Source organism: Somniosus microcephalus, unplaced genomic scaffold (genome assembly GCF_052327205.1).
Source record: "Somniosus microcephalus isolate GS21.2 unplaced genomic scaffold, FLI_Smic_1.0 unresolved_chr8, whole genome shotgun sequence".
Classification (NCBI taxonomy): Eukaryota; Metazoa; Chordata; class Chondrichthyes; order Squaliformes; family Somniosidae; genus Somniosus; species Somniosus microcephalus.
The window spans coordinates 27,205,946-27,229,900 of record NW_028225186.1 but is presented as its reverse complement, the minus strand read 5'-3'; the positions used below and the strand labels follow the sequence as shown (position 1 = coordinate 27,229,900).

General features: G+C 46.1%; 9 non-coding genes across 9 annotated transcripts; all 9 read left to right on the top strand.

Moving 5' to 3' along the window:
• Nucleotides 1–283: 283 nt before the first annotated feature.
• Nucleotides 284–354, top strand: trnag-ccc (transfer RNA glycine (anticodon CCC)). The gene has a single exon. It is a non-coding gene; the product is annotated as a tRNA-Gly (tRNA).
• A 4,349-nt stretch (nt 355–4,703) lies between these two features.
• Nucleotides 4,704–4,774, top strand: trnag-ccc (transfer RNA glycine (anticodon CCC)). The gene has a single exon. It is a non-coding gene; the product is annotated as a tRNA-Gly (tRNA).
• Nucleotides 4,775–8,964: 4,190 nt separating this feature from the next.
• On the top strand, nt 8,965–9,035 carry trnag-gcc (transfer RNA glycine (anticodon GCC)). The gene has a single exon. It is a non-coding gene; the product is annotated as a tRNA-Gly (tRNA).
• A 3,087-nt stretch (nt 9,036–12,122) lies between these two features.
• Nucleotides 12,123–12,194, top strand: trnae-uuc (transfer RNA glutamic acid (anticodon UUC)). The gene has a single exon. It is a non-coding gene; the product is annotated as a tRNA-Glu (tRNA).
• Nucleotides 12,195–13,231: 1,037 nt separating this feature from the next.
• trnag-gcc (transfer RNA glycine (anticodon GCC)) lies at nt 13,232–13,302 on the top strand. The gene has a single exon. It is a non-coding gene; the product is annotated as a tRNA-Gly (tRNA).
• A 4,209-nt stretch (nt 13,303–17,511) lies between these two features.
• Nucleotides 17,512–17,582, top strand: trnag-gcc (transfer RNA glycine (anticodon GCC)). Its single transcript has one exon. It is a non-coding gene; the product is annotated as a tRNA-Gly (tRNA).
• Nucleotides 17,583–19,644: 2,062 nt separating this feature from the next.
• Nucleotides 19,645–19,715, top strand: trnag-gcc (transfer RNA glycine (anticodon GCC)). Its single transcript has one exon. It is a non-coding gene; the product is annotated as a tRNA-Gly (tRNA).
• Nucleotides 19,716–21,748: 2,033 nt separating this feature from the next.
• trnag-gcc (transfer RNA glycine (anticodon GCC)) lies at nt 21,749–21,819 on the top strand. Its single transcript has one exon. It is a non-coding gene; the product is annotated as a tRNA-Gly (tRNA).
• A 949-nt stretch (nt 21,820–22,768) lies between these two features.
• trnae-uuc (transfer RNA glutamic acid (anticodon UUC)) lies at nt 22,769–22,840 on the top strand. The gene has a single exon. It is a non-coding gene; the product is annotated as a tRNA-Glu (tRNA).
• Nucleotides 22,841–23,955: the final 1,115 nt, after the last annotated feature.

The window sequence follows — 23,955 nt, the reverse complement described above, 5'->3', positions numbered from 1 at the left end:
TTTTTGAGCAGCTAAACAACGTTGGAAGGAAACTCCCACGGCACCTGGAAAAGTGCAAAACCATAGCTCTGCCGTGAGCTCATGCACCTGAGAGGTTAACCCTGTGATTCTCTGTCCACAGATCTTCCAGGACCTTCGAAGTGTTTCCAGCATTTAGTCAACAATTCCAGATGCAGTATCTGCTGCATTTAGCTTTTTATGTTAACGCAGTGTCCCCGCTTGTATTAACAAAAGCCAAAAATAAATTGTAGCTACGAGAAAATGGAATTTGTTAACTAGGGGTGCATTGGTGGTTCAGGGGTAGAATTCTCGACTCCCACGCAAGTGACCCGGGTTCGATTCCCGGCCAATGCAGGTTAACATTTTAAACAATTCATTTAATCGCAAACACTTCACTTGAGCATAAATAATATATTAGCTGTATCTGTGCAACTGGATCAAGGGAATAAATATTCTGTTCCTGTGCAACAGTTTTCAGGAGCTGAATGGCATCCTGTTTCTGTGTAACAGGCTCGATTCTTACTCTGACAGACATTACATTGCTCACTTCCTCGTTAGTATAGTTGTGAGTATCCCCACCTGTCACGCGGGAGACCGGGGTGAAATTCCCCGACGGGGAGGAATTTTAACATTCCCAATTTTAAACCTTTGCGCAGCACCTGAACGTGCTCCTTGGAAAAGATCAACAGCGAAAAATTGAACCTAAAATAATTTTAAACGGTGAGGAACTGTATAAAAAGCTCCTGCATCAAATCCTCGTTAGCATAGTGTTCTCCTTCTGTTTGTCTTTTGTGCGGGGCACTGCGGAACGAGAGAGGACAGGGAAATGCAGATAACAGCGGGAGAAAGCACGTCCGAGCTTTCAAGGGGACAGCACTGGCACGATTGGCCGAATGGCCTCATACTGTACTGCAAGCTTCCATGAATCATATGGATATCTGAGACATACCCACACAAGTGAGCACACATCTGTGTTCGTGTATGTGTTTGAGCCTTTGTCTCAAGCAGTGCATTACTATTTCCTCTGTGTTGTCCTTGATATTTTGGTGCTGATTATTCAATATCCCGACGGCTTTTCTCTGACTATGTATCACTGAGAAATGCACAGAAGCAAATAGATTTCAGGTGGACGCCTACCCGCAATTGATGCTGTGGTTTCTTGAACATGTCGTTTGTGATCTCGCCGAAAAAATGTCATCTGGTCCGAAAGGTTTGCCTGGCGCGAAAGTGACCTGAATTTCAAAGCAGCAAGGAGGAAAGATTGCATTGTTCTGCTTGCTGGCAGGATGCTTTCCACAGCTTCCCTGGTGGTATAGTGGTTAGGATTCGGCGCTTTCACCGCAACGGCCCGGGTTCGAATTCCCGGTCAGGGAACCAGTGCTTTTTCTGGCTGTTTGAAATGCCAGCAATCAAAGCACCCGCGGGAAACAATGCTTGCACCTCATCAACCTTTCAACTTTCCACGCTGCTGTTGCCTCAACAGTCAGCAGCGCAACATTCGGTACCGAGGTGCAACATTCACTTCCTTGCCTTCTGTGAAATGCCTGCTGTTTCAAAGTCAGCAGGAAATGACATTGGGAACAAGACACCTTAAATGCCCACATTTATGTGTACCTCACAGTTTCAGAACAGTCACGGTTATTATCCGCCTTCCATGTATTATTTTGCCGACTGCATCTCCCTAACAAACTTAGCTGATCACAGCACGGCTATCAGTCAACTCATTGCCAGTGTGAAGAATGCCACATTAGCTACGTGTGCAAGACTCGAATGACAGAGTACCTGGGCCGTGATAATTTATCCTGATATTCATGAGGCCTTAACATTCGCTGCATAAGACAATTCTACCTCTGGTTACCATCCCTCCTGCCATTGGAAAGCGGTTGTCTTTATTTCCTCTATCAAAAGCCATTGAAATTTTGCAAGCCTTTATTAAATTTCCTCTTAGCCTCCAGAGGAAAGCAATTCCAGCTTGTCCACACCATCAACATAACTGAAGTCGCTTGTCCCTCGGGCCACACTGTAAGACGTCAAACGTGTTCTGTATGTCGGGGAGTCAAGGGTTATGGGGAGCGGGCGGAAAAGTTGCGTTGTGTCGAAGATCTCATCAGCCACGAAATTATTAAATGGCGGGGCTCGAGGGGCCGAATGGCCCAATTCTGCTCCTATTTATTCTTTTGGGGAACGTTAGTTTCTTAATTATGTAATTTTTGATCAGCTAAACAACGTTGGAAGCAAACTCCCACGGCACCTAGAAAAGTGCAAAATCTTAGCTCTGCCGTGAGCTCATGCACCTGAGAGGTTAACCCTGTAATTCTCTGTCCACAGATCTTCCAGGACCTTCGAAGTGTTTCCAGCGTTTAGTCAACAATTCCAGATGCAGTATCTGCTGCATTTTGCTTTATATGTTAACGCAGTGTCCCCGCTTGTATTAACAAAAGCCAAAAATAAATTGTAGCTACCAGAAAATGGAATTTGTTAACTCGGCGTGCATTGGTGGTTCAGGGGTAGAATTCTCGCCTGCCACGCGGGGGACCCGGGTTCGATTCCCGGCCAATGCAGGTTAACATTTTAAACAATTCATTTCATAGCAAACACATCACTTGAGCATAAATAATATATTAGCTGTATCTGTGCAACTGGATCAACGGAATGAATGTGCTGCTCCTGTTCCTGTGCAACAGTTTTCAGGGGCTGAATGGCATCCTGTTTCTGTGTAACAGGCTCGATTCTTACTCTGACAGACATTACATTGCTCACTTCCTCGTTAGTATAGTTGTGACTATCCCCACCTGTCACGCGGGAGACCGGGGTGAAAATCCCCGACGGGGAGGAATTTTAACATCCCCAATTTTAAACCTTTGGGCAGCACCTTAACGTGCTCCTTGGAAAAGATCAACAGCGAAAAATTGAACCTAAAATGATTTTAAACGGTGAGGAACTGTATAAAAATCTCCTGCATCAATTCCTCGTTAGCATAGTGTTCTCCTTCTGTTTGTCTTTTGTGCGGGGCACTGCGAAACGAGAGAGGACAGGGAAATGCAGATAACAGCGGGAGAAAGCACGTCTGATCTTTCAAGGGGACAGCACTGGCACGATTGGCCGAATGGCCTCATACTGTACTGCAAGCTTCCATGAATCATATGGATATCTGAGATATACCCAGACAAAGTGAGCACACATCTGTGTTCGTGTATGTGTCTGAGCCTTTGTCTCAAACAGTGCATTACTATTACCTCTGTGTTGTCCTTGATATTTTGGTGCTGATTATTCAATATCCCGACGGCTTTTCTCTGACTATGTTTCACTGAGAAAAGCACAGAAGCCAATAGATTTCAGGTGGACGCCTACCCGCAATTGATGCTGTGGTTCCTTGAACATGTCGTTTGTGATCTCGCCGAAAAAATGTCATCTGGTACGAAAGGTTTGCCTGGCGCGAAAGTGACCTGAATTTCAAAGCAGCAAGGAGGAAAGACTGCATTGTTCTGCTTGCTGGCAGGATGCTTTCCACAGCTTCCCTGGTGGTCTAGTGGTTAGGATTCGGCGCTTTCACGCCCGCGACCCGGGTTCGATTCCCGGTCAGGGAACCAGTGCTTTTTCTGGCTGTTTGAAATGCCAGCAATCAAAGCATCCGCGCAAAACAATGCTTGCACCTCATCAACCTTTCAACTTTCCACGCTGCTGTTGCCTCAACAGTCAGCAGCGCAACATTCGGTACCGAGGTGCAACATTCACTTCCTTGCCTTCTGTAAAATGCCTGCTGTTTCAAAGTCAGCAGGAAATGACATTGGGAACAAGACACCTTAAATGCCCACATTTATGTGTACCTCACAGTGTCAGAACAGTCACGGTTATTATCCGCCTTCCATGTATTATTTTGCCGACTGCATCTCCCTAACAAACTTAGCTGATCACAGCACGGCTATCAGTCAACTCATTGCCAGTGTGAAGAATGCCACATTAGCTACGTGTGCAAGACTCGAATGACAGAGTACCTGGGCCGTGATAATTTATCCTGATATTCATGAGGCCTTAACATTCGCTGCATAAGACAATTCTACCTCTGGTTACCATCCCTCCTGCCATTGGAAAGCGGTTGTCTTTATTTCCTCTATCAAAAGCCATTGAAATTTTGCAAGCCTTTATTAAATTTCCTCTTAGCCTCCAGAGGAAAGCAATTCCAGCTTGTCCACACCATCAACATAACTGAAGTCGCTTGTCCCTCGGGCCACACTGTAAGACGTCAAACGTGTTCTGTATGTCGGGGAGTCAAGGGTTATGGGGAGCGGGCGGAAAAGTTGCGTTGTGTCGAAGATCTCATCAGCCACGAAATTATTAAATGGCGGGGCTCGAGGGGCCGAATGGCCCAATCCTGCTCCTATTTATTCTTTTGGGTAACGTTAGTTTCTTAATTATGTAATTTTTGAGCAGCTAAACAACGTTGGAAGGAAACTCCCACGGCACCTAGAAAAGTGCAAAATCTTAGCTCTGCCGTGAGCTCATGCACCTGAGAGGCTAACCCTGTAATTCTCTGTCCACAGATATTCCACGACCTTCGAAGTGTTTCCAGCATTTAGTCAACAATTCCAGATGCAGTATCTGCTGCATTTAGCTTTTTATGTTAACGCAGTGTCCCCGCTTGTATTAACAAAAGCCAAAAATAAATTGTAGCTACCAGAAAATGGAATTTGTTAACTCAGCGTGCATTGGTGGTTCAGGGGTAGAATTCTCGCCTCCCACGCGGGTGACCCGGGTTCGATTCCCGGCCAATGCAGGTTAACATTTTAAACAATTCATTTCATAGCAAACACATCACTTGAGCATAAATAATATGTTAGCTGAATCTGTGCAACTGAATCAAGGGAATGAATGTTCTGCTCCTGTTCCTGTGCAACAGTTTTCAGGGGCTGAATGGCATCCTGTTTCTGTGTAACAGGCTCGATTTTTACTCTGACAGACATTACATTGCTCACTTCCTCATTAGTGTAGTTGTGAGTATCCCCACCTGTCACGCGGGAGACCGGGGTGAAAATCCCCGACGGGGAGGAATTTTAGCATCCCCAATTTTAAACCTTTGGGCAGCACCTTAACGTGCTCCTTGGAAAAGATCAACAGCGAAAAAATGAACCTAAAATGATTTTAAACGGTGAGGAACTGTAAAAAAAGCTCCTGCATCAATTCCTCGATAGCATAGTGTTCTCCTTCTGTTTGTCTTTTGTGCGGGGCACTGCGGAACGAGAGAGGACAGGGAAATGCAGATAACAGCGGGAGAAAGCACGTCTGATCTTTCAAGGGGACAGCACTGGCACGATTGGCCGAATGGCCTCATACTGTACTGCAAGCTTCCATGAATCATATGGATATCTGAGACATACCCACACAAAGTGAGCACACATCTGTGTTCGTGTATGTGTTTGAGCCTTTGTCTCAAGCAGTGCATTACTATTTCCTCTGTGTTGTCCTTGGTATTTTGGTGCTGATTATTCAATATCCCGACGGCTTTTCTCTGACTATGTATCACTGAGAAAAGCACAGAAGCAAATAGATTTCAGGTGGACGCCTACCCGCAATTGATGCTGTGGTTTCTTGAACATGTCGTTTGTGATCTCGCCGAAAAAATGTCATCTGGTACGAAAGGTTTGCCTGGCGCGAAAGTGACCTGAATTTCAAAGCAGCAAGGAGGAAAGATTGCATTGTTCTGCTTGCTGGCAGGATGCTTTCCACAGCTTCCCTGGTGGTCTAGTGGTTAGGATTCGGCGCTTTCACCGCGGCGGCTCCGGGTGTGATTCTCGGTCAGTGGAACCAGTGCGTTTTCTTGGCTGTTTGAATTTCCAGCAATCAAAGCACCCGCGCGAAACAATGCTTGCACCTCATCAACCTTTCAATTTTCCACACCGCTGCTGTTGCCTCAACAGTTAGCAGCGCATCATTCGGTACCGAGGTGCAGCATTCGCTTCCTTGCCTCGCAGTGTCAGAACAGTCACGGTTATTATCCGTCTTCCATGTATTATTTTGCCGACTGCATCTCCCTAACAAACTTAGCTGATCACAGCACGGCTATCAGTCAACTCATTGCCAGTGTGAAAAATGCCACATTAGCAACGTGTGCAAGACTCGAATGACAGAGTAACTGGGCCGTGATAACTTATCCTGATATTCATGAGGCCTTAACATTCGCTGCATAAGACAATTCTACCTCTGGTTACCATCCCTCCTGCCATTGGAAAGCGTTTGTCTTTATTTCCTCTATCAAAACCCATTGTAATTTTGCAAGCCTCTATTAAATTTCCTCTTAGCCTCCAGAGGAAAGCAATCCCAGCTTCTCCACACTATCCCTCGGGCCACACTGTAAGACGTCAAACGGGTTCTGTATGTCTGATAGACATATATTTCAGCTACAGGGGAGTCAAAGGTTATGGGGAACGGGCGGCAAAGTTGCGTTGTGTCGAAGATCTCATCAGCCACGAACCTTTTAAATGGCGGGCTCGAGGGGTCGAATGGCCCAATCCTGTTCCTATTTTTTCTTTTGGGGAAGGTTAGTTTCTTAATTATGTAATTCTTGAGCAGCTAAACAACGTTGAAAGGAAACTCCCACGGGACGTAGAAAAGTGCAAAATCTTAGCTCTACCGAGAGCTCATGCACCTGAGAGGTTAACCGTGTGTTTCTCTGTCCACAGATCTTCCAGGACCTTCGAAGTGTTTCCAGCATTTAATCAACAATTCCAGATGCAGTATCTGCTGCATATTGCTTTTTATGTTAACGCAGTGTCCCCGCTTGTATTAACAAAAGTCATAAATAAATTGTAGCTACCAGAAAATAGAATCGATTAAGTCGGCGTGCATTGGTGGTTCAGGGGTAGAGTTCTGGCCTGTCACGCGGGAGACCCGGGTTCGATTACCGGCCAATACAAGCTAATTTTTTTAACAATTCATTTCATAGCAAACACATCACATGAGCATAAATAATTTATTAGCTGTACAAGTGGATCAAGGGTATGAATGTTCTGCTCCTGTTCCTGTGCAACAGCTTTGAGGGGCTGAATGGCATCCTGTTCCTGTGTAACAGGCTCGATTCTTACTCTGACAGACATTGCATTGCTCACTTCCTCGTTAGTCTCGTTGTGAGTATCCCCGCCTGTCACGCGGGAGACCGGGGTGAAATTCCCCGACGGGAAGGAATTTTAACATCCCCAATTTTAAACGTTTTGGCAGCACCTTAAAGCGCTCCTTGGAAAAGATCAACAGCGAAAGATTGAACCTAAAACAATTTTAAACGGTGAGGAACTGCATAAAAACCTCCTGCATCAATTCCTCGTTAGCAAGTGTTCTCCTTCTGTTTGTCTTTTGTGCGGGGCACTACGGAACGAGAGAGGACAGGGAAATGCAGATAACAGCGGGAGAAAGCACGTCTGATCTTTCAAGTGGACAGCACTGGCACGATTGGCCGAATGGCCTCACACTGTACTGCACGCCTCCATGAATCATATGGATATCTGAGACATACTCACACAAAGTGAGCTCACATCTGTGTTCGTGCATATGTTTGAGTCTTTGTCTCAAGCAGTGCATTACTGTTTCCTCTGTATTGTCCTTGATATTTTGGTGCTGATTATTCAATATCCGAAGGCTTTTCTCTGACTGTGTATCTCTGAGAAAAGCACAGAAGCAAATAGATTTCAGGTGGACGCCTACACGCACTTGATGCTGTGGTTTCCTGAACATGTCCTTTGTGATCTCGCCTAAAAAATGTCATCTTGTACGAAAAGTTTGCCTGGCGTGAAAGTGACCTGAATTTCAAAGCAGCAAGGAGGAAAGACTGCCTTGTTCTGCTTGCTGGCAGGCCCCTTCTCACAGCTTCCCTAGTGGTCTAGTGGATAGGATTCGGCGCTTTCACCGCTTCGGCCCGGGTTCGATTCCCGGTCAGGGAACCAGTGCGTTTGCTGGCTGTTTGAAATGCCAGCAATCAAAGCACCCGCGCGAAACAATGCTTGCACCTCATCAACCTTTCAATTTTCCACATCGCTGCTGTTGCCTCAACAGTCAGCAGCGCATCATTCGGTACCAAGGTGCAGCATTCGCTTCCTTGCCTCACAGTGTCAGAACAGTCACGGTTATTATCCGTCTTCCATGTATTATTTTGTCGACTGCATCTCCCAAACAAACTTAGCTGATCACAGCACGGCTATCAGTCAACTCATTGCCAGTGTGAGAAATGCCACATTAGCAACGTGTGCAAGACTCGAATGACAGAGTAACTGGGCCGTGATAACTTATCCTGATATTCATGAGGCCTTAACATTCGCTGCATAAGACAATTCTACCTCTGGTTACCATGCCTCCTGCCATTGGAAAGCGTTTGTCTTTATTTCCTCTATCAAAACCCATTGTAATTTTGCAAGCCTCTATTAAATTTCCTCTTAGCCTCCAGAGGAAAGCAATCCCAGCTTCTCCACACTATCCCTCGGGCCACACTGTAAGACGTCAAACGGGTTCTGTATGTCTGATAGACATATATTTCAGCTACAGGGGAGTCAAAGGTTATGGGGAACGGGCGGCAAAGTTGCGTTGTGTCGAAGATCTCATCAGCCACGAACTTTTTAAATGGCGGGCTCGAGGGGCCGAATGGCCCAATCCTGCTCCTATTTTTTCTTTTGGGGAAGGTTAGTTTCTTAATTATGTAATTTTTGAGCAGCTAAACAACGTTGGAAGGAAACTCCCACGGGACGTAGAAAAGTGCAAAATCTTAGCTCTACCGAGAGCTCATGCACCTGAGAGGTTAACCCTGTGTTTCTCTGTCCACAGATCTTCCAGGACCTTCGAAGTGTTTCCAGCATTTAATCAACAATTCCAGATGCAGTATCTGCTGCATATTGCTTTTTATGTTAACGCAGTGTCCCCGCTTGTATTAACAAAAGTCAAAAATAAATTGTAGCTACCAGAAAATAAAATCGAATAAGTCGGCGTGCATTGGTGGTTCAGGGGTAGAATTCTCGCCTGCCACGCGGGAGACCCGGGTTCGATTCCCGGCCAATGCAGGCTAATTTTTTTAACAATTCATTTCATAGCAAACACATCACATGAGCATAAATAATTTATAAGCTGTACCTGTGCAAGTGGATCAAGGGTATGAATGTTCTGCTCCTGTTTCTTTGCAACAGCTTTGAGGGGCTGAATGGCATCCTGTTCCTGTGTAACAGGCTCGATTCTTACTCTGACAGACATTGCATTGCTCACTTCCTGGTTAGTCTCGTTGTGAGTATCCCCGCCTGTCACGCGGGAGACCGGGGTGAAATTCCCCGACGGGAAGGAATTTTAACATCCCCAATTTTAAACGTTTTGGCAGCACCTTAAAGCGCTCCTTGGAAAAGATCAACAGCGAAAGATTGAACCTAAAACAATTTTAAACGGTGAGGAACTGCATAAAAACCTCCTGCATCAATTCCTCGTTAGCATAGTGTTCTCCTTCTGTTTGTCTCTTGTGCGGGGCACTGCGGAACGAGAGAGGACAGGGAAATGCAGATAACAGCGGGAGAAAGCACGTCTGATCTTTCAAGTGGACAGCACTGGCACGATTGGCCGAATGGCCTCACACTGTACTGCACGCCTCCATGAATCATATGGATATCTGAGACATACTCACACAAAGTGAGCACACATCTGTGTTCGTGCATATGTTTGAGTCTTTGTCTCAAGCAGTGCATTACTGTTTCCTCTGTATTGTCCTTGATATTTTGGTGCTGATTATTCAATATCCCGACGGCTTTTCTCTGACTGTGTATCTCTGAGAAAAGCACAGAAGCAAATAGATTTCAGGTGGACGCCTACATGCACTTGATGCTGTGGTTTCCTGAACATGTCCTTTGTGATCTCGCCTAAAAAATGTCATCTTGTACGAAAAGTTTGCCTGGCGTGAAAGTGACCTGAATTTCAAAGCAGCAAGCAGGAAAGACTGCCTTGTTCTGCTTGCTGGCAGGCCGCTTCTCACAGCTTCCCTGGTGGTCGAGTTGATAGGATTCGGCGCTTTCACCGCCGCGGCCCGGGTTCGATTCCTGCTCAGGGAACCAGTGCGTTTTCTGGCTGTTTGAAATGCCAGCAATCAAAGCACCCGCGCGAAAGCAATGCTTGCACCTCATCAACCTTTCAATTTTCCACACCGCTGCTGTTGCCTCAACAGTCAGCAGCGCATCATTCGGTACCGAGGTGCAGCATTCGCTTCCTTGCCTCACAGTGTCAGAACAGTCACGGTTATTATCCGTCTTCCATGTATTATTTTGCCGACTGCATCTCCCTAACAAACTTCGCTGATCACAGCACGGCTATCAGTCAACTCATTGCCAGTGTGAAAAATGCCACATTAGCAACGTGTGCAAGACTCGAATGACAGAGTAACTGGGCCGTGATAACTTATCCTGATATTCATGAGGCCTTAACATTCGCTGCATAAGACAATTCTACCTTTGGTTACCATCCCTCCTGCCATTGGAAAGCGTTTGTCTTTATTTCCTCTATCAAAACCCATTGTAATTTTGCAAGCCTCTATTAAATTTCCTCTTAGCCTCCAGAGGAAAGCAATCCCAGCTTCTCCGCACTATCCCTCGGGCCACACTGTAAGACGTCAAACGGGTTCTGTATGTCTGATAGACATATATTTCAGCTACAGGGGAGTCAAAGGTTATGGGGAACGGGCGGCAAAGTTGCGTTGTGTCGAAGATCTCATCAGCCACGAACTTTTTAAATGGCGGGCTCGAGGGGCCGAATGGCCCAATCCTGCTCCTATTTTTTCTTTTGGGGAAGGTTAGTTTCTTAATTATGTAATTTTTGAGCAGCTAAACAACGTTGGAAGGAAACTCCCACGGGACGTAGAAAAGTGCAAAATCTTAGCTCTACCGAGAGCTCATGCACCTGAGAGGTTAACCCTGTGTTTCTCTGTCCACAGATCTTCCAGGACCTTCGAAGTGTTTCCAGCATTTAATCAACAATTCCAGATGCAGTATCTGCTGCATATTGCTTTTTATGTTAACGCAGTGTCCCCGCTTGTATTAACAAAAGTCAAAAATAAATTGTAGCTACCAGAAAATAAAATCGATTAAGTCGGCGTGCATTGGTGGTTCAGGAGTAGAATTCTCGCCTGCCACGGGGAGACCCGGGTTCGATTCCCGGCCAATGCAGGCTAATTTTTTTAACAATTCATTTCATAGCAAACACATCACATGAGCATAAGTAATTTATCAGCTGTACCTGTGCAAGTGGATCAAGGGTATGAATGTTCTGCTCCTGTTCCTGTGCAACAGCTTTGAGGGGCTGAATGGCATCCTGTTCCTGTGTAACAGGCTCGATTCTTACTCTGACAGACATTGCATTGCTCACTTCCTCGTTAGTCTCGTTGTGAGTATCCCCGCCTGTCACGCGGGAGACCGGGGTGAAATTCCCCGACGGGAAGGAATTTTAACATCCCCAATTTTAAACGTTTTGGCAGCACCTTAAAGCGCTCCTTGGAAAAGATCAACAGCGAAAGATTGAACCTAAAACAATTTTAAACGGTGAGGAACTGCATAAAAACCTCCTGCATCAATTCCTCGTTAGCATAGTGTTCTCCTTCTGTTTGTCTTTTGTGCGGGGCACTGCGGAACGAGAGAGGACAGGGAAATGCAGATAACAGCGGGAGAAAGCACGTCTGATCTTTCAAGTGGACAGCACTGGCACGATTGGCCGAATGGCCTCACACTGTACTGCACGCCTCCATGAATCATATGGATATCTGAGACATACTCACACAAAGTGAGCACACATCTGTGTTCGTGCATATGTTTGAGTCTTTGTCTCAAGCAGTGCATTACTGTTTCCTCTGTATTGTCCTTGATATTTTGGTGCTGATTATTCAATATCCCGACGGCTTTTCTCTGACTGTGTATCTCTGAGAAAAGCACAGAAGCAAATAGATTTCAGGTGGACGCCTACATGCACTTGATGCTGTGGTTTCCTGAACATGTCCTTTGTGATCTCGCCTAAAAAATGTCATCTTGTACGAAAAGTTTGCCTGGCGTGAAAGTGACCTGAATTTCAAAGCAGCAAGGAGGAAAGACTGCCTTGTTCTGCTTACTGGCAGGCCGCTTCTCACAGCTTCCCTGGTGGTCTAGTGGATAGGATTCGGCGCTTTCACCGCCGCGGCCCGGGTTCGATTCCCGGTCAGGGAACTAGTGCGTTTTCTGTCTGTTTGAAATGCCAGCAATCAAAGCACCCGCGCGAAAGCAATGCTTGCACCTCATCAACCTTTCAATTTTCCACACCGCTGCTGTTGCGTCAACAGTCAGCAGCGCATCATTCGGTACCGAGGTGCAGCATTCGCTTCCTTGCCTCGCAGTGTCAGAACAGTCACGGTTATTATCCGTCTTCCATGTATTATTTTGTCGACTGCATCTCCCTAACAAACTTAGCTGATCACAGCACGGCTATCAGTCAACTCATTGCCAGTGTGAAAAATGCCACATTAGCAACGTGTGCAAGACTCGAATGACAGAGTAACTGGGCCGTGATAACTTATCCTGATATTCATGAGGCCTTAACATTCGCTGCATAAGACAATTCTACCTCTGGTTACCATCCCTCCTGCCATTGTAAAGCGTTTGTCTTTATTTCCTCTATCAAAACCCATTGTAATTTTGCAAGCCTCTATTAAATTTCCTCTTAGCCTCCAGAGGAAAGCAATCCCAGCTTCTCCACACTATCCCTCGGGCCACACTGTAAGACGTCAAACGGGTTCTGTATGTCTGATAGACATATATTTCAGCTACAGTGGAGTCAAAGGTTATGGGGAACGGGCGGCAAAGTTGCGTTGTGTCGAAGATCTCATCAGCCACGAACTTTTTAAATGGCGGGCTCCAGGGGCCGAATGGCCCAATCCTGCTCCTATTTTTTCTTTTGGGGAAGGTTAGTTTCTTAATTATGTAATTTTTGAGCAGCTAAACAACGTTGGAAGGAAACTCCCACGGGATGTAGAAAAGTGCAAAATCTTAGCTCTACCGAGAGCTCATGCACCTGAGAGGTTAACCCTGTGTTTCTCTGTCCACAGATCTTCCAGGACCTTCGAAGTGTTTCCAGCATTTAATCAACAATTCCAGATGCAGTATCTGCTGCATCTTGCTTTTTATGTTAACGCAGTGTCCCCGCTTGTATTAACAAAAGTCAAAAATAAATTGTAGCTACCAGAAAATAGAATCGATTAAGTCGGCGTGCATTGGTGGTTCAGGGGTAGAATTCTCGCCTGCCACGCGGGAGACCCGGGTTCGATTCCCGGCCAATGCAGGCTAATTTTTTTAACAATTCATTTCATAGCAAACACATCACATGAGCATAAATAATTTATTAGCTGTACCTGTGCAAGTGGATCAAGGGTATGAATGTTCTGCTCCTGTTGCTGTGCAACAGCTTTGAGGGGCTGAATGGCATCCTGTTCCTGTGTAACAGGTTCGATTCTTACTCTGACAGACATTGCATTGCTCACTTCCTCGTTAGTCTCGTTGTGAGTATCCCCGCCTGTCACGCGGGAGACCGGGGTGAAATTCCCCGACGGGAAGGAATTTTAACATCCCCAATTTTAAACGTTTTGGCAGCACCTTAAAGCGCTCCTTGGAAAAGATCAACAGCGAAAGATTGAACCTAAAACAATTTTAAACGGTGAGGAACTGCATAAAAACCTCCTGCATCAATTCCTCGTTAGCATCGTGTTCTCCTTCTGTTTGTCTTTTGTGCGGGGCACTGCGGAACGAGAGAGGACAGGGAAATGCAGATAACAGCGGGAGAAAGCACGTCTGATCTTTCAAGTGGACAGCACTGGCACGATTGGCCGAATGGCCTCACACTGTACTGCACGCCTCCATGAATCATATGGATATCTGAGACATACTCACACAAAGTGAGCACACATCTGTGTTCGTGCATATGTTTGAGTCTTTGTCTCAAGCAGTGCATTACTGTTTCCTCCGTATTGTCCTTGATATTTTGGTGCTGATTATTCAATATCCCGACGGCTTTTCTCTGACTGTGTATCTCTGAGAAAAGCACAGAAGCAAATAGATTTCAGGTGGACGCCTAGACGCACTTGATGCTGTGGTTTCCTGAACATGTCCTTTGTGATCTCGCCTAAAAAATGTCATCTTGTACGAAAAGTTTGCCTGGCGTGAAAGTGACCTGAATTTCAAAGCAGCAAGGAGGAAAGACTGCCTTGTTCTGCTTACTGGCAGGCCGCTTCTCACAGCTTCCCTGGTGGTCTAGTGGATAGGATTCGGCGCTTTCACCGCCGCGGCCCGGGTTCGATTCCCGGTCAGAGAACTAGTGCGTTTTCTGTCTGTTTGAAATGCCAGCAATCAAAGCACCCGCGCGAAACAATGCTTGCACCTCATCAACCTTTCAATTTTCCACACCGCTGCTGTTGCCTCAACAGTCAGCAGCGCATCATTCGGTACCGCGGTGCAGCATTCGCTTCCTTGCCTCACAGTGTCAGAACAGTCACGGTTATTATCCGTCTTCCATGTATTATTTTGCCGACTGCATCTCCCTAACAAACTTAGCTGATCACAGCACGGCTATCAGTCAACTCATTGCCAGTGTGAAAAATGCCACATTAGCAACGTGTGCAAGACTCGAATGACAGAGTAACTGGGCCGTGATAACTTATCCTGATATTCATGAGGCCTTAACATTCGCTGCATAAGACAATTCTACCTCTGGTTACCATCCCTCCTGCCATTGGAAAGCGTTTGTCTTTATTTCCTCTATCAAAACCCATTGTAATTTTGCAAGCCTCTATTAAATTTCCTCTTAGCCTCCAGAGGAAAGCAATCCCAGCTTCTCCACACTATCCCTCGGGCCACACTGTAAGACGTCAAACGGGTTCTGTATGTCTGATAGACATATATTTCAGCTACAGGGGAGTCAAAGGTTATGGGGAACGGGCGGCAAAGTTGCGTTGTGTCGAAGATCTCATCAGCCACGAACTTTTGAAATGGCGGGCTCGAGGGGCCGAATGTCCCAATCCTGCTCCTATTTTTTCTTTTGGGGAAGGTTAGTTTCTTAATTATGTAATTTTTGAGCAGCTAAACAACGTTGGAAGGAAACTCACACGGGACGTAGAAAAGTGCAAAATCTTAGCTCTACCGAGAGCTCATGCACCTGAGAGGTTAACCCTGTGTTTCTCTGTCCACAGATCTTCCAGGACCTTCGAAGTGTTTCCAGCATTTAATCAACAATTCCAGATGTAGTATCTGCTGCATATTGCTTTTTATGTTAACGCAGTGTCCCCGCTTGTATTAACAAAAGTCAGAAATAAATTGTAGCTACCAGAAAATAGAATCCAATAAGTCGGCGTGCATTGGTGGTTCAGGAGTAGAATTCTCGCCTGCCACGCGGGAGACCCGGGTTCGAGACCCGGGTTCGATTCCCGGACAATGCAAGCTAATTTTTTTAACAATTCATTTCATAGCAAACACATCACATGAGCATAAATAATTTATTAGCCGTACCTGTGCAAGTGGATCAAGGGTATGAATGTTCTGCTCCTGTTGCTGTGCAACAGCTTTGAGGGACTGAATGCGCACCCTGTTTCTGTGTAACAGGCTCGATTCTTACTCTGACAGACATTGCATTGCTCACTTCCTCGTTAGTCTCGTTGTGAGTATCCCCGCCTGTCACGCGGGAGACCGGGGTGAAATTCCCCGACGGGAAGGAATTTTAACATCCCCAATTTTAAACGTTTTGGCAGCACCTTAAAGCGCTCCTTGGAAAAGATCAACAGCGAAAGATTGAACCTAAAACAATTTTAAACGGTGAGGAACTGCATAAAAACCTCCTGCATCAATTCCTCGTTAGCATCGTGTTCTCCTTCTGTTTGTCTTTTGTGCGGGGCACTGCGGAACGAGAGAGGACAGGGAAATGCAGATAACAGCGGGAGAAAGCACGTCTGATCTTTCAAGTGGACAGCACTGGCACGATTGGCCGAATGGCCTCACACTGTACTGCACGCCTCCATGAATCATATGGATATCTGATACATACTCACACAAAGTGAGCACACATCTGTGTTCGTGCATATGTTTGAGTCTTTGTCTCAAGCAGTGCATTACTGTTTCCTCCGTATTGTCCTTGATATTTTGGTGCTGATTATTCAATATCCCGACGGCTTTTCTCTGACTGTGTATCTCTGAGAAAAGCACAGAAGCAAATAGATTTCAGGTGGACGCCTAGACGCACTTGATGCTGTGGTTTCCTGAACATGTCCTTTGTGATCTCGCCTAAAAAATGTCATCTTGTACGAAAAGTTTGCCTGGCGTGAAAGTGACCTGAATTTCAAAGCAGCAAGGAGGAAAGACTGCCTTGTTCTGCTTACTGGCAGGCCGCTTCTCACAGCTTCCCTGGTGGTCTAGTGGATAGGATTCGGCGCTTTCACCGCCGCGGCCCGGGTTCGATTCCCGGTCAGAGAACTAGTGCGTTTTCTGTCTGTTTGAAATGCCAGCAATCAAAGCACCCGCGCGAAACAATGCTTGCACCTCATCAACCTTTCAATTTTCCACACCGCTGCTGTTGCCTCAACAGTCAGCAGCGCATCATTCGGTACCGCGGTGCAGCATTCGCTTCCTTGCCTCACAGTGTCAGAACAGTCACGGTTATTATCCGTCTTCCATGTATTATTTTGCCGACTGCATCTCCCTAACAAACTTAGCTGATCACAGCACGGCTATCAGTCAACTCATTGCCAGTGTGAAAAATGCCACATTAGCAACGTGTGCAAGACTCGAATGACAGAGTAACTGGGCCGTGATAACTTATCCTGATATTCATGAGGCCTTAACATTCGCTGCATAAGACAATTCTACCTCTGGTTACCATCCCTCCTGCCATTGGAAAGCGTTTGTCTTTATTTCCTCTATCAAAACCCATTGTAATTTTGCAAGCCTCTATTAAATTTCCTCTTAGCCTCCAGAGGAAAGCAATCCCAGCTTCTCCACACTATCCCTCGGGCCACACTGTAAGACGTCAAACGGGTTCTGTATGTCTGATAGACATATATTTCAGCTACAGGGGAGTCAAAGGTTATGGGGAACGGGCGGCAAAGTTGCGTTGTGTCGAAGATCTCATCAGCCACGAACTTTTGAAATGGCGGGCTCGAGGGGCCGAATGTCCCAATCCTGCTCCTATTTTTTCTTTTGGGGAAGGTTAGTTTCTTAATTATGTAATTTTTGAGCAGCTAAACAACGTTGGAAGGAAACTCCCACGGGACGTAGAAAAGTGCAAAATCTTAGCTCTACCGAGAGCTCATGCACCTGAGAGGTTAACCCTGTGTTTCTCTGTCCACAGATCTTCCAGGACCTTCGAAGTGTTTCCAGCACTTAATCAACAATTCCAGATGCAGTATCTGCTGCATCTTGCTTTTTATGTTAACGCAGTGTCCCCGCTTGTATTAACAAAAGTCAAAAATAAATTGTAGCTACCAGAAAATAGAATTGATTAAGTCGGCGTGCATTGGTGGTTCAGGGGTAGAATTCTCGCCTGCCACGCGGGAGACCCGGGTTCGATTCCCGGCCAATGCAGGCTAATTTTTTTAACAATTCATTTCATCGCAAACACATCACATGAGCATAAATAATTTATTAGCTGTACCTGTGCAAGTGGATCAAGGGTATGAATGTTCTGCTCCTGTTGCTGTGCAACAGCTTTGAGGGGCTGAATGGCATCCTGTTCCTGTGTAACAGGCTCGATTCTTACTCTGACAGACATTGCATTGCTCACTTCCTGGTTAGTCTCGTTGTGAGTATCCCCGCCTGTCACGCGGCAGACCGGGGTGAAATTCCCCGACGTGAAGGAATTTTAACATCCCCAATTTTAAACGTTTTGGCAGCACCTTAAAGCGCTCCTTGGAAAAGATCAACAGCGAAAGATTGAGCCTAAAACAATTTTAAACGGTGAGGAACTGCATAAAAACCTCCTGCATCAATTCCTCGTTAGCATAGTGTTCTCCTTCTGTTTGTCTTTTGTGCGGGGCACTGCGGAACGAGAGAGGACAGGGAAATGCAGATAACAGCGGGAGAAAGCACGTCTGATCTTTCAAGTGGACAGCACTGGCACGATTGGCCGAATGGCCTCACACTGTACTGCACGCCTCCATGAATCATATGGATATCTGAGACATACTCACACAAAGTGAGCACACATCTGTGTTCGTGCATATGTTTGAGTCTTTGTCTCAAGCAGTGCATTACTGTTTCCTCTGTATTGTCCTTGATATTTTGGTGCTGATTATTCAATATCCCGACGGCTTTTCTCTGACTGTGTATCTCTGAGAGAAGCACAGAAGCAAATAGATTTCAGGTGGACGCCTACACGCACTTGATGCTGTGGTTTCCTGAACATGTCCTTTGTGATCTCGCCTAAAAAATGTCATCTTGTACGAAAAGTTTGCCTGGCGTGAAAGTGACTTGAATTTCAAAGCAGCAAGGAGGAAAGACTGCCTTGTTCTGCTTGCTGGCAGGCCGTTTCTCACAGCTTCCCTGGTGGTCTAGTGGATAGGATTCGGCGCTTTCACTGCCGCGGCCCGGGTTCGATTCCCCGTCAGGGAACCAGTGCGTTTTCTGTCTGTTTGAAATGCCAGCAATCAAAGCACCCGCGCGAAACAATGCTTGCACCTCATCAACCTTTCAATTTTCCACACCGCTGCTGTTGCGTCAACAGTCAGCAGCGCATCATTCGGTACCGAGGTGCAGCATTCGCTTCCTTGTCTCGCAGTGTCAGAACAGTCACGGTTATTATCCGTCTTCCATGTATTATTTTGCCGACTGCATCTCCCTAACAAACTTAGCTGATCACAGCACGGCTATCAGTCAACTCATTGCCAGTGTGAAAAATGCCACATTAGCAACGTGTGCAAGACTCGAATGACAGAGTAACTGGGCCGTGATAACTTATCCTGATATTCATGAGGCCTTAACATTCGCTGCATAAGACAATTCTACCTCTGGTTACCATCCCTCCTGCCATTGTAAAGCGTTTGTCTTTATTTCCTCTATCAAAACCCATTGTAATTTTGCAAGCCTCTATTAAATTTCCTCTTAGCCTCCAGAGGAAAGCAATCCCAGCTTCTCCACACTATCCCTCGGGCCACACTGTAAGACGTCAAACGGGTTCTGTATGTCTGATAGACATATATTTCAGCTACAGTGGAGTCAAAGGTTATGGGGAACGGGCGGCAAAGTTGCGTTGTGTCGAAGATCTCATCAGCCACGAACTTTTTAAATGGCGGGCTCCAGGGGCCGAATGGCCCAATCCTGCTCCTATTTTTTCTTTTGGGGAAGGTTAGTTTCTTAATTATGTAATTTTTGAGCAGCTAAACAACGTTGGAAGGAAACTCCCACGGGACGTAGAAAAGTGCAAAATCTTAGCTCTACCGAGAGCTCATGCACCTGAGAGGTTAACCCTGTGTTTCTCTGTCCACAGATCTTCCAGGACCTTCGAAGTGTTTCCAGCATTTAATCAACAATTCCAGATGCAGTATCTGCTGCATCTTGCTTTTTATGTTAACGCAGTGTCCCCGCTTGTATTAACAAAAGTCAAAAATAAATTGTAGCTACCAGAAAATAGAATCGATTAAGTCGGCGTGCATTGGTGGTTCAGGGGTAGAATTCTCGCCTGCCACGCGGGAGACCCGGGTTCGATTCCCGGCCAATGCAGGCTAATTTTTTTTTAAATTCATTTCATAGCAAACACATCACATGAGCATAAATAATTTATTAGCTGTACCTGTGCAAGTGGATCAAGGGTATGAATGTTCTGCTCCTGTTGCTGTGCAACAGCTTTGAGGGGCTGAATGGCATCCTGTTCCTGTGTAACAGGTTCGATTCTTACTATGACAGACATTGCATTGCTCACTTCCTCGTTAGTCTCGTTGTGAGTATCCCCGCCTGTCACGCGGGAGACCGGGGTGAAATTCCCCGACGTGAAGGAATTTTAACATCCCCAATTTTAAACGTTTTGGCAGCACCTTAAAGCGCTCCTTGGAAAAGATCAACAGCGAAAGATTGAACCTAAAACAATTTTAAACGGTGAGGAACTGCATAAAAAGCTCCTGCATCAATTCCTCGTTAGCATCGTGTTCTCCTTCTGTTTGTCTTTTGTGCGGGGCACTGCGGAACGAGAGAGGACAGGGAAATGCAGATAACAGCGGGAGAAAGCACGTCTGATCTTTCAAGTGGACAGCACTGGCACGATTGGCCGAATGGCCTCACACTGTACTGCACGCCTCCATGAATCATATGGATATCTGAGACATACTCACACAAAGTGAGCACACATCTGTGTTCGTGCATATGTTTGAGTCTTTGTCTCAAGTAGTGCATTACTGTTTCCTCCGTATTGTCCTTGATATTTTGGTGCTGATTATTCAATATCCCGACGGCTTTTCTCTGACTGTGTATCTCTGAGAAAAGCACAGAAGCAAATAGATTTCAGGTGGACGCCTAGACGCACTTGATGCTGTGGTTTCCTGAACATGTCCTTTGTGATCTCGCCTACAAAATGTCATCTTGTACGAAAAGTTTGCCTGGCGTGAAAGTGACCTGAATTTCAAAGCAGCAAGGAGGAAAGACTGCCTTGTTCTGCTTACTGGCAGGCCGCTTCTCACAGCTTCCCTGGTGGTCTAGTGGATAGGATTCGGCGCTTTCACCGCCGCGGCCCGGGTTCGATTCCCGGTCAGAGAACTAGTGCGTTTTCTGTCTGTTTGAAATGCCAGCAATCAAAGCACCCGCGCGAAACAATGCTTGCACCTCATCAACCTTTCAATTTTCCACACCGCTGCTGTTGCCTCAACAGTCAGCAGCGCATCATTCGGTACCGCGGTGCAGCATTCGCTTCCTTGCCTCACAGTGTCAGAACAGTCACGGTTATTATCCGTCTTCCATGTATTATTTTGCCGACTGCATCTCCCTAACAAACTTAGCTGATCACAGCACGGCTATCAGTCAACTCATTGCCAGTGTGAAAAATGCCACATTAGCAACGTGTGCAAGACTCGAATGACAGAGTAACTGGGCCGTGATAACTTATCCTGATATTCATGAGGCCTTAACATTCGCTGCATAAGACAATTCTACCTCTGGTTACCATCCCTCCTGCCATTGGAAAGCGTTTGTCTTTATTTCCTCTATCAAAACCCATTGTAATTTTGCAAGCCTCTATTAAATTTCCTCTTAGCCTCCAGAGGAAAGCAATCCCAGCTTCTCCACACTATCCCTCGGGCCACACTGTAAGACGTCAAACGGGTTCTGTAGGGGAGTCAAAGGTTATGGGGAACGGGCGGCAAAGTTGCGTTGTGTCGAAGATCTCATCAGCCACGAACTTTTTAAATGGCGGGCTCGAGGGGCCGAATGGCCCAATCCTGCTCCTATTTTTTCTTTTGGGGAAGGTTAGTTTCTTAATTATGTAATTTTTGAGCAGCTAAACAACGTTGGAAGGAAACTCCCACGGGACGTAGAAAAGTGCAAAATCTTAGCTCTGCCGAGAGCTCATGCACCTGAGAGGTTAACCCTGTGTTTCTCTGTCCACAGATCTTCCAGGACCTTCGAAGTGTTTCCAGCATTTAATCAACAATTCCAGATGCAGTATCTGCTGCATATTGCTTTTTATGTTAACGCAGTGTCCCCGCTTGTATTAACAAAATCAAAAATAAATTGTAGCTACCAGAAAATAGAATCGATTAAGTCGGCGTGCATTGGTGGTTCAGGGGTAGAATTCTCGCCTGCCACGCGGGAGACCCGGGTTCGATTCCCGGCCAATGCAGGCTAATTTTTTTAACAATTCATTTCATAGCAAACACATGAGCATAAATAATTTATTAGCTGTACCTGTGCAAGTGGATCAAGGGTATGAATGTTCTGCTCCTGTTGCTGTGCAACAGCTTTGAGGGGCTGAATGGCATCCTGTTCCTGTGTAACAGGCTCGATTCTTACTCTGACAGACATTGCATTGCTCACTTCCTCGTTAGTCTCGTTGTGAGTATCCCCGCCTGTCACGCGGGAGACCGGGGTGAAATTCCCCGACGGGAAGGAATTTTAATATCCCCAATTTTAAACGTTTTGGCAGCACCTTAAAGCGCTCCTTGGAAAAGATCAACAGCGAAAGATTGAACCTAAAACAATTTTAAACGGTGAGGAACTGCATAAAAACTTCCTGCATCAATTCCTCGTTAGCATAGTGTTCTCCTTCTATTTGTCTTTTGTGCGGCGCACTGCGGAACGAGAGAGGACAGGGAAATGCAGATAACAGCGGGAGAAAGCACGTCTGATCTTTCAAGTGGACAGCACTGGCACGATTGGCCGAATGGCCTCACACTGTACTGCACGCCTCCATGAATCATATGGATATCTGAGACATACTCACACAAAGTGTGCACACATCTGTGTTCGTGCATATGTTTGAGTCTTTGTCTCAAGCAGTGCATTACTGTTTCCTCTGTATTGTCCTTGATATTTTGGTGCTGATTATTCAATATCCCGACGGCTTTTCTCTGACTGTGTATCTCTGAGAGAAGCACAGAAGCAAATAGATTTCAGGTGGACGCCTACACGCACTTGATGCTGTGGTTTCCTGAACATGTCCTTTGTGATCTCGCCTAAAAAATGTCATCTTGTACGAAAAGTTTGCCTGGCGTGAAAGTGACCTGAATTTCAAAGCAGCAAGGAGGAAAGACTGCCTTGTTCTGCTTGCTGGCAGGCCGCTTCTCACAGCTTCCCTGGTGGTCTAGTGGATAGGATTCGGCGCTTTCACCGCCGCGGCCCGGGTTCGATTCCCGGTCAGGGAACCAGTGCGTTATGTGAGTGTTTGAAATGCCAGCAATCAAAGCACCCCCGCGGAACAATGCTTGCACCTCATCAACCTTTCAATTTTCCACACCGCTGCTGTTGCCTCAACAGTCAGCAGCGCATCATTCGGTACCGAGGTGCAGCATTCGCTTCCTTGCCTCGCAGTGTCAGAACAGTCACGGTTATTATCCGTCTTCCATGTATTATTTTGCCGACTGCATCTCCCTAACAAACTTAGCTGATCACAGCACGGCTATCAGTCAACTCATTGCCAGTGTGAAAAATGCCACATTAGCAACGTGTGCAAGACTCGAATGACAGAGTAACTGGGCCGTGTATAACTTATCCTGATATTCATGAGGCCTTAACATTCGCTGCATAAGACAATTCTACCTCTGGTTACCATCCCTCCTGCCATTGGAAAGCGTTTGTCTTTATTTCCTCTATCAAAACCCATTGTAATTTTGCAAGCCTCTATTAAATTTCCTCTTAGCCTCCAGAGGAAAGCAATCCCAGCTTCTCCACACTATCCCTCGGGCCACACTGTAATACGTCAAACGGGTTCTGTATGTCTGATAGACATATATTTCAGCTACAGTGGAGTCAAAGGTTATGGGGAACGGGCGGCAAAGTTGCGTTGTGTCGAAGATCTCATCAGCCACGAACTTTTTAAATGGCGGGCTCCAGGGGCCGAATGGCCCAATCCTGCTCCTATTTTTTCTTTTGGGGAAGGTTAGTTTCTTAATTATGTAATTTTTGAGCAGCTAAACAACGTTGGAAGGAAACTCCCACGGGACGTAGAAAAGTGCAAAATCTTAGCTCTACCGAGAGCTCATGCACCTGAGAGGTTAACCCTGTGTTTCTCTGTCCACAGATCTTCCAGGACCTTCGAAGTGTTTCCAGCATTTAATCAACAATTCCAGATGCAGTATCTGCTGCATCTTGCTTTTTATGTTAACGCAGTGTCCCCGCTTGTATTAACAAAATATCAAAAATAAATTGTAGCTACCACAAAATAGAATCGATTAAGTCGGCGTGCATTGGTGGGTCAGGGGTGGAATTCTCGCCTGCCACGCGGGAAACCCGGGTTCGATTCCCGGCCAATGCAGGCTAA